Source organism: Echinops telfairi, unplaced genomic scaffold (genome assembly GCF_000313985.2).
Source record: "Echinops telfairi isolate 266 unplaced genomic scaffold, ASM31398v2 ScPeMD7_23;HRSCAF=83, whole genome shotgun sequence".
Classification (NCBI taxonomy): Eukaryota; Metazoa; Chordata; class Mammalia; order Afrosoricida; family Tenrecidae; genus Echinops; species Echinops telfairi.
Window position 1 is genome coordinate 62920807 of NW_022103920.1, and position 10913 is coordinate 62931719.

Here is a 10913-nt window from a genome sequence, read left to right on the forward strand (position 1 = left end):
TGATGTTCTTAGGTGCCATCGAGTCAGTTCTGACTCACAGTGACTTGATGCACAGCAGAAGTAAACACTACCCGGTCTTGAGCCATCCTCACAATTTTTCCTATGCTTGTGTCCACTGTTGCAGCCACTGTATCAATGCATCCTGTTGAGTACCTTTCTCTTATTGTTGCTACCCTTCTACTTTATCAAGCATGGCATCCTTCTCCAGGGACTGGTCTCTCCTGATAACATGTCCAAAGTACACAAGATGAAGTTTTGCCATCCTTACAACTAAGGAGCATATTAGTCATACTTCTTCCAAGAAAGCTTTGTTGGTTCTTTAAGGAGTCCAGAGTATTTTCATTATTCCTTGACAACACCATAAAGCAAATGCATCAATTCTTCTTTGGTCTTCCTTATTCAATATCCAGCTTTCACATGCATGTAAGCCACACTGTCAAGAGGTCTCATGCAGCAGATTTACCCAATGCTATGCATTCTTAGATATCTTGCCTGCTGCTTCCAAGAGCATTGAGGGTGGATCTAAGCAAGACAAAATCCTTGACAACTTCAATCTTTTCTCTGTTTATCATAATGTTACCTATTGATCCAGTGTTGAGGTTGTTTTTTTCTTTACAGGGTTGTAATCCATATTGAGCGCTGCAATCCTTGATCTTCATCAGCAAGAACTTCAAGTCCTGCTTACGTTCAATAAAATAAGCAAGGTTGTGTCACTTGTATTATCTCAGTTTGTTAATAAGACTTTCTCTAAATCTGATGCCCCATTCTTCTTCTTACAATCCATCCTTCACATAATGATAGATAATAGAAGTGGACAGATAGTTAGGAGAGAAATCGAGAGCTGTCATCTAGTTGACTCTGGCTCACAGCAATTTTATATACAGCAGAACAAAATAATGCCTGGTCCTAACACATAGTATAGTGGAAAGAAGTTGGATTAAGTCCCATTTTCAGAATATACTTCCAGTGAGCCATTGAATCAGTCATTTAAACTTCTGAAACGCTCTCCTAACTGTAAGGTAAGGATAATCATACTCCACAATCTTGCAGTGCAGAATCACCTAGGGAACCTGCCTGGCACAAGCAAATGTCAGTTTCCTTTCTTGGTCTACATAGACCCCAGCTTACGTAGTTACCATAGTAAGTGCCATGATAGTAACTACCCATTTAACTACATTTTCTACTCAGTTCTAAGGCTATTATTTCACTCTAGCAAGACAAATTGTCTTAATTTCCTCCCATGTAAAATATCACCTCATGCCTTGGGAAATGTTACCGCGGCCCCATTCTCTTTATCGTATTTCTACTCACCTTTCAGAACTACAAGGCAAACACATCTACTACATGTAAATATCCACAGCATGGAAATGGACCATCTATTTCATTTTACTTTTATTCTCTAATACCTGTTCTTGAGTAGCTATTTGGGTAGACAATTGTTCCTTAACTTGTAAATATCAAATGGAAAGCACAAAACAGGCTGAAGTGCACTTGTATAACATTTCTTTTCAATGAATGCTTTCCTGATCTGCAGAGGATGTAAAGTTGAGATGGGATCAATCTCTTCTTTTGTGGGCCAGCCTTCCCTTAGAAGAAATTCGAATGATTTTGCATGTTTTATTTTTCACTCAGTTAAGGTGGTTATTAGGAAGTTTCTTGTGGTTTTGTTCTTGGTAAAATTCAGGCTATAGAGAGTTTTCTACTTGTATTTTCTGGGCAACAAAAAAAAGGTGAGATTGTGAAGTCACACGGTCTGTGATTTTTAAGCAAAGTGCTGTAATTTTTCATCTAGGCTTCTTAAAATTCATATGGAGACAAAAATAAACCATATTCTTATTTTTCCTGGGTAATTGTTTCATTAGGGGTTAAATGAGAGCTTAGTGGTAAGGTAATGTAACCAGAGCACATTCCAAAGAAGTGAATTACATTTATCAATCAAATGAAAGTGTGTGTTTATGTACTAGAAGACATGTCAATCCGTGTGATTCTTTGCTTTCAGTCAATGGAAGGTAAATCTGGTTTAACTATGTTTGAATACATTTCGTCAGCTTTGTTCATCGGGCTTATATTTGAATACAAAGTTGGTACTTTGACTTCCTAGTCCTGGGATAAAGGCTTAACTTGTACTCCTCTGGAACATTCTGATTTCACTGTTTTTTCAGACTGAATCACATTTCTTTTTAAATCATTTTATTAGGGGATCATACAACTCTTATCACAATCCATACACACATCAATTGTGTAAACCACATTTGTACATTCATTGCCCTCATCATTCTCAAAACATTTGCTCTCCACTTCAGCCTCTGGCATCAGCTCCTCATTTTTCCCCCTCCCTCCCCCCTCCCCCTCCCTCATGAACCCTTGCTGAATCACATTTCGTATCTTTACTCAAAAGGCCTTATTTCTGAGCACATGGATTAATGATGTATATACTTTATGGCCATATTTAGTTTGGGTGGATATGTGAAGTAATTTTTATTCATTTCTTTTCTGGAAAAAAAAAGAGGGATATACCATATATACTCGTGTATAAGCCAAGTTTTTCAGCACATTTTAAATGCAGTTTTTGTGGTAAAATTAGGTGCCTTGGCTGATATTTGGGTTGGCTTATCCTCAAGTATATACGGTATTTTCCTGATGTTAGAGAAAGTTGCTTCTAAGTGATAGACTCTCAAAGTTGTCTATCCATCTGAGAATCTGCTAGGCATGATTGCAAATCTCGAGTTGGACTTCCCTAAGTAGCTGCAGAGACAACTTGTCCAGGTTCCCAGTGAACAGCCACAGCCCACAGAGAATGTGTGTTTACCCAAACCTTTTCAATGGTTTATGTCTGAAAATTGGTTCAACCACATTGGAATCTAGTTAGGCTCTTGAAATTATGTTCCTTCGCTGGCACATAACCCAAACATTGTTTATAGAATTTGGAAATGAGTTAGGAGCTCAGAAAATGAGGGGAGAGCAGTAAAGGCAGACTCAAGACCTCTCTCAACCCACCTGAAATTAACCTTTTCTCAAGCATGGATTTGAACCATCCTTCTTTGTTAGATGTAACAAAACTTGAAGCAGAATTTTAAAAATTATTTTACACAAAGAAAAATAATTTTAAAATTACCATTCAACCTACTTGGGATGTAAAGAAATGTGGAAACTTCCTTCACGTATGACCTATTAAAGTAGACATGTTCCACTCTGACACTTAAGAAGACAGTTTTTGTAGCATAAGTTAGCTTGTATACATCTATGGTGTTATAGCCATAAACTAACGCCAGTGTTATGGTTGAATGTGTGTATCTTTGTGAATTTTCAAATTACTATAACTGAATTTTTTAAGTGCAAGAAGGGAGTAATTAAGACTCGGGCTCCATTGGACAACGCGCTGCTTTTCTTGTGAAGATTAAACTACAGTTAATAAGAGCAAGTGTGCTACCGTAGAAGGCTAGCAAAGAACTTGCTGTGCAGCGAAGAACTTGCCTTGCCAGTTCTAGCATTCAGTAGCTGAAAGCAGCTCATTGCCACAAAAAAGTATTTACCAATTTTAAAAGGTCTTGGCCCATCATAGCTAGTGTTAGATTTGGAATATAGCTTTTGTTGCCAAGGTGACAAACACTTATAAATATAACACATCTTCTAATGTGCTTTTAACTTGGTATTTTTATGGCTGTTAAATCAGATACCATTAGCAAATATATTAGGTAATTTAGCTGAAAGACCATTTTCCTCTAACACTTTTTGTTACATTTCCCCAGGTATTTTCAGTAAATGTCTGTTGTGACATTCCACTCCTGCTAGGCTTCCACCGTAAGGGGATCCATAAAGTACATCTGGTAAAGATTAACATACATTGCCTTGTCTTTTCTTGTATTGATAACTGAAAAAATGCATAAAAGAGTATTAAATTTGTAGTCTCCTTGAAGAGCAATCATTGTTCCTATTGTTATTTTGGGGTCTACACACCCTCCCTGAAATAATAGACTGGCTTTATGATTCAATACAAAGAAAAAGGGTTTGGGGGACAGCATAATAACTATATATTAACACTTTCCCAAACCTCCACACCTAAATTCTTTCATATATATATATATATATATATGATGAAAATAATTACATATGATGAAAATAATTACAAAAGATCATCTGGAACTCTAGTATTTCTGAAAATCTAAGTTTATTGTTCCAAACAATAAACCTAAGAGACCAGAGAAAGAATTAGCTTTAAATGTATAACCATATTTTTCAAAGAAAATTTGTGAGGTGGACATATTTGTCACAGCAAAGAAAAAAAATCAGAGGATGCATATTGAGTTCAAGTTCAAATGTGCATTTATTGTTTCATCTGAAACCCTTCTTAGAAGATTGTTCCTTAATTCACTCACACGTTCTCTCTTTCTTTTATTCAACTTACAGACATTAGAGGGACGCCAGTCATGCTCTGTGCACTGGAGAGAGCGAGCGCTGTTCAGTCCCTGCCCTCAAGAAGGAGATAGCACCTGGGAGCCTGCTGCAAAAAGTCCGCTACCCCCGTGACCCCGCTGACTCACACGGACCTCGCATAGAATGGTCTCGGGAGGTTCTTGGCTGTCATCTTTTACAAAAGCAGACATCCTGGCCTTTCTTCATCGGCACCACTGCATAGGTCTGAAGTGCACCACCCAGGAGTCTTCAACAGGAAGCACCCCTTGCTGGCAAGTTGATTCCAGCTCACTATGACCCCGTAGGACAGTCTTCTAATGGTCCCCTAGGGCTTCCAAAGGTTGTAATCTTTATTGAGGGGTCTCTGGTGGCGCAGTCGGTTAAGCATCAGGCTGCTTACCAAAAGGTGAGGGGGTTGAACTCATCAGTTACCTGGATAGAAAAAGAGGTCATCTGCCTCGGAGAGATTTGAACACCCTGTGAAACAGCTCCAAGACGTCCTAGCAGCGTCAAAACGAGTTGGAATCCGCTTCACAGCAAGGGTGGGTCTGTACTGAAGCCACGTCTTCTTCCCCGAGAGTGGCTGGTGGGTTCAACCCACTGAGCTCCCCCTTACAGTGCGCACTTCATCCCTACAGCACCAGGGCTCCCACAGTCTCAGGAAAGAGGCAGGCAAATAGAGACAGTATTGTACGGCATTGTGAAGCGCTAAGGTGGGCAGATGAGCCACTCTTCAAGAGCATGCCCCTGCGTTTTTTTGAAAATCAAGATGGAAAAGAAGAATGTATATTTCATTTGAGCAATCTGATGCTTGACCGTTAATACGCTATATACTAAATCCTGATTGGCTATTTTCTCACAGTGTAACGCTGTGTGCCTCCCTCTGCCTCAGTTTCTCCCCTGGCTAATGTAAATCCCTGTCCTTGCTACCCATCCAGCTCCGGCCTTGATGAAAGGAATAATGGGATGCAGGTGGTGTGCTGACGCGAATTCTTTGGAAAAGAAAGATGCTATGTAAACACACAGCATCCTTATTATTCTAAGCGGTAGCATTTGGGATAATTATCGTATAACGCTGCACCTTTGTGTGTGTGTGTGTGGTTCGTTTCTTTATAGGAAGGCAAGTGCTAATGTGGAGCTTCTCTAATACCTTTGGAAGCAATTGTAATCCAGCAGACAAAACACAGTAATCCTTAGAGTTAGTTAAATCCTTTTATATATGAGTAGATTTTTCAATCTACCACGGACTTAGGCAGTTTCACCACAATTATGAAAAGCAGTGCCCAGCAAGCCCAGGTCGCTCAGTGTATACCTAAAAGACACTACCTCGGCCAGGCCAGCAGCTGTGTGAGTGTGTGTGTGTGTGTGTGTGTGTGTGTGTGTGTGTGTGTGTGTGTTGCTCTGAACCTGGGGCTTCCCAGAAGGAGCTGGGAACGAGCTGAGACTGGCTAGCATACCTGAGGCAGCTGTTACACAGTGGCGCCTGAATTCTTCTCTCACCCTCTAGGCTGGCTGGCTCCCCTCCACCTCCTCCTTCTCTCCCTCCTATTCACAGTCTCTCGCTGTGTCTTGGTCGGAGAGACCTATGCACTGACACTGTGACCTAGTCCTGAGGCTGGACATTCTGCTGCTGTCTGCTTGGGGCATGCCATTTCAAAGATTAAAGACTGAACATTTTGTCTATTTTATCTTTCCTTTCCTCATTCTCCGTCTTTCTCTCCTTCCCCTCCCACATCCACTCCTCCTTCCCTAGTTCTCATTTTGAATTTTCCTCCCCCTTTGCTGGAGATTAGCCATGAATGAATTGCCATGGCAACCAGAGAAAGTGACAGTTCAAGGCAGCTCTGCCCTTGGGGCCTGAAACTTGCTTCAGGCTTTATCAACAAGACATTGTCTATCAATTTGACCTGAGGTTCCTCGAGGGCAGCAGCAGACACTCAGTAGTAGAAGAGGTGGCCTGTATGAATCAGTCCCATGCCCCCTCCCTCCAGAAGTAGTGCTGCTCAGAGAGCTTCCTCCCGGAGATGCCAAAAGCAGCGAGATGTCTTGATACATAGCTGCAAGGATTTAAAAGTTCATATAGCAAGGAACCTTGCTTCTTACCTGTATCTGACCTCTTGGGGTTCAGAACAGTTTTTTGTAGGCTGCCATTGGAATAGTCAAAGGGAGCCCTGGTGGTGTAGTGGTTAAGGGCTTGAGTACCAGTGGAGGGGTGGGTGGTTCAAACCCACCAACTGCTCTGTTGGAGAAGCATGTGGTAGTCTACTTCCACCAAGATTACAGCCTTGGGAACCCTCTGGGGCAGGTCTAACTCTGTCCTCTCAGGTTGAAATGAGTTGGAATCCGCTCATCAGCAATGGGGTTGGTTTTAGTTTTGTAGAGGTAAATAGGAGGAATTTTCCTAGGGCCAAATGTCAGTGCCAAACCAACATGGGAAAGGCGGGGAACACTAGACCCCCCGGCGACCCCCAGTGCCTTTGACAAGGGTATAAGGTATAGTGTCGCCAATAATAGTAATCCAATGAGATGGGCTCTGGTCACATTTCATGGACTCAGGGCCACTGACAGAAAAGAGCAATTACTTATAGTCATATTTTTTTGTAATTTGACAAAGATCCCAATCATAGTGGATTAGGTATATTTAATATCTCAATTAATAAGCCTTCTACAATAGTAACATGTCAACTTTGGTTCAAGAAACCCACTCCAGTTGATAGTCATCCAGGAAACGTCTTTCATGCCCACATATTAAATTTAATCTGCCACCCTGTTTTATAAGACTTTGTATTCATCTGCTGAAGAAAAGATGCTTATTTTATCATTCCAATTTAACAGCTTACTTAGCAAAGTTGATAGGTAGGAGTTTAGGAGATATTCACTGAATGCCTATTTTGTATATTTACAAAAGAGGTAGATTTAAGGGAGTTACCCCAAAGCAATATGTGTTTTTGTCCCACTGTTATCCTATTGGTCTTCTTTTCATTCAGCAGATTTATCTGTCATGAAGAATTTAAGTTTCATATTTTCCTCTGTCAGTTGTGAAAAGGCCTGTCAGCCGGGGCTTACACTAGAGTTTGCCAAAAGGCCTATAGCACACATTGACAATACAATCTTATATTTGTGTTCCCAGTCTCCAGATAATCCCCCACTTTCCTCTTCTCCAGCCCAGTTATGATCAGGCTTAAGTTGCATATTCCGTTTTTAGCCAGATTTTGCTGATAAATGCTATCAGCAAGACTGTAATGAAATACAGCAGGTTGAGCTCTTATTACCAGTGTAGAACATGCCATGGGAGTTTTGCGTGTTATGTAGAGACAGTAGTTGTATAAGAGCACTTAATTCACAGAAACGAAATAAAGGAATGCTAATGGTATTGGCTTTTATCTGCAGAATGTTCCAAGGTCCTTTATTCATGCGCCTGAAATATAGACCTTTGATTAAGATGTGTCAGAGATACCAGACTATTTCCCAACGTGTTTCCGGTGGGGATGTAATTTTGAGAGCAGGCTATGCAAAGTCTTACCATTATTTATTGATATCCTCAAACACAAGACACTTTGTTTTTGTTATTTTTCTCCCCCTGAAGTCACAAATGGACTACTCTCAGGAAGATTTACATGTTTCACATCCGAGTGCATTCTCCTTAGATGGAAATCCCATAAGTAGTCAGAGAGGTGCAAGCCATTCTTTTATAAACTTCTAAGTCTGTGGCATAATAATGACACCATATATATATATATTCTAAAGTCCCCTGACCTCAGCCAAGGTTTGGGAAGGGTTAATCATCATTCCTAGAATGGTGGAGTGGAACAAAAGCTTGCATGCAGCCTGACACCAAAATAACATCACAATGAAAAGTGAAATTGCTTCTAGGGCTAAATTGCTTCATTTGAAAATTGTAGTGATACCGAGAACAATTATGTTACTTAAACTTTCACAATTTTGTTTTTATAAACCAGTTATAAAACTATCATGTGGTCTAAATGCAATCATTTAATAAGGGAATTTGTAATTGTCCAACATAATCAATTACCCTTCAATCAAGTTTTTCTCTGCAACTGTATTTTTGTTAGCATCTGAGCTTTTCCAAAAAGCCAAACAAAAACATTGATTTCGGGGAAAATTCTTTCACCCCTCTGAATGCAGAATATTCTCCCCGGTTTCAAATTGAGCCTCAGAATTCCATCTCTCCTCTCTCTCTTTTCTCATCTTAGAAACCAAATCTTTACTCAAAGTAGAAGGGAAAACGCATTGGGAAGTAATAGGGGAAGTGAACTTTGTGCCTGATACTGTTGTCCAGGGTGTTTTCCCATCTGAGGGGGGGCCGGAGTCATGGGGGCACAGAGTGGTGGGGGTGAGTTACTCAGCAGGAGCCATGACAGTGTTGGCACTACAAGTAAAAGATCATGACTTTGGCTTTCTAAGGAGGAGGAGGACTTAAGTACGGTCTGGGTCTGAGTGCATGGAGACCTCCCAGAGACTACAGGACTTAGGGTGCTGAGTTGTGCGGTTTGTGGGCTATTTGGTCCGCTGTGGACTTGCTAGGTGCTTGTTTTCCTTTCAGATTTCCACTGAAGTGTCTGCTCAGTCCTTCTCCCCATAGGTCTCTGGGAACTTCCTGAATGCCACCCTCACGGACATGACCAAGAGGCCTGCATGGAGCCAGCTGCTCAGCCTCTCTTCCCACACTCCCTTCACCCATCCTTTACCTCTTCTGTAGGCACATTCTCTCTTGCCTTCGTTCCTCTTTGACATTCCCTCTTTCTCAAGTTTCACTACTTCAGGGACGATTTCAACCCTCTTTCTCTCCCTGCTATGCTTCCGACCACAAAAGCAAGCACTCCAACGGAAAAGTTTGTCTTCACTTCCAATCACTCTTGATGAGAATGGTTGTGTGCTTCTCCGGTGCCGGCAGAACGACTGGCTCACTGGACCCATGTGAACGCAGCATGCACTAGAGCCCAGCAAAGGGCTTACAGTGCAGGGGACAGTGATCCCATTGTTTGGGGACCTGAATTTGACAATTTCACTTCCCCATTTAAAACCACTCCAAGGCTTTCTAAGGGCATAGGCCTTAGAGATCCTGTGTGCGCTGGCCGGTCCAGTTCTGGAGTTTATCTTACACCTCACTTCCCTCCACCTTGGGCCTTTCAGACATATTGGTTTTCTCTCGAAGTTGGCCAGTTTCTTTCCAAGCCCCAGGTCTTGGTGCCCGCGGTCCCCTCTGCTTGTGTGCTTTCCCACATGCAACATGACTTCTCTGCCACTGGGGTTGTGGCCATTGAGTCAGCTCCAACGATGGCAGCTGTGTGCAGAACAGAACAAGACACGGCCTGGTCCTGCGCCTCCTTCAGGAGGATTGCTCCGCGCGAGTCCATTGTTTTGATTCTTGTGACAATCCAACTAATGGGGGACTTTTCTCCCCTTTTTTGCTGACCCTCGGTTGTATTGACATGATGTCATTTCCTGATGATGCGTCCAGAGGGAGAGCGCTGAGACCTCACGACCCTCACTTTCATGGACTATCCCAGTACCTTTCTTCTAAGACGAACCTTTTGATTCTTCCGAGTTCCTGGTGTACTTCCCATTCATCCCTTGGACCATCGTTTGAACACATGGACTCCTCAGTCTTCCTTGTTCATTGTCCAGTTTCCCTATGTATGTACTAGGCAGGCTGCTCATTACCGCTCCTGCCCATTCCAAGGCAAGCATCACTACTTCAGGAAGACCTACACTCAGGCCCTTAATGGTCTTCCCGTTCTAGGGTCTTACAGCATACTTTTCTTTGAGGTTATTCATTACATTTGTAATGTTACCTTAATCTGGTCATTTGACTATGTGATTGTTATCCCTTCCAAGGGTCCCTCCTGGAGGCCAGGGACAAGGCGTTTCCTTTTTCCGACACCCCTGCACTCAGCAGGCACTCACGATCTTTCTGTGGAATAAAGGAACTCATGGAGATTCAGGAAAGTTTTCTATTCACAAATAAAGAAAGCCCCTAGAGAGAAGTTTATGCGCTCAAAGAGAAACATCTAATGAAAACAGCTTGGTCACCAGTGGAAGAGCAGATCAATAAATTGCACTACGCTCATAAAACACAATACTACGCCGTGGTTAAAATTAATGAATCAGTGCCATGTGTGTCCACACGGCTAAGTCATCAGAACACACACGCGAAGAAAGTGGCCATCACAAAAATATACTTTGGTGTATTTTTCTCATAAGCCAGATAAGTAGGAATCAGGAGCAACAACAATGATCACAAGTCAGTTTGCAGAGTGGGATGAAACTTAGGAAGTGTGGGAAGATGAAGTCTTCCAAGTTGTTTCCTTCCTTTCCATGGCATTCTCCAGCCAGATTGCTGCAAGAGGAATGTAATCAATCCCTGCTCAGTTTCTGGCCACAGCTCCACTGTTTACTTTCTGGGGCCACCCTTAATTGCACTTGGGAACAACTGCATCTCCAAAGGGTAAAGATTAGAGAGTCATTTGTAAAAAAAA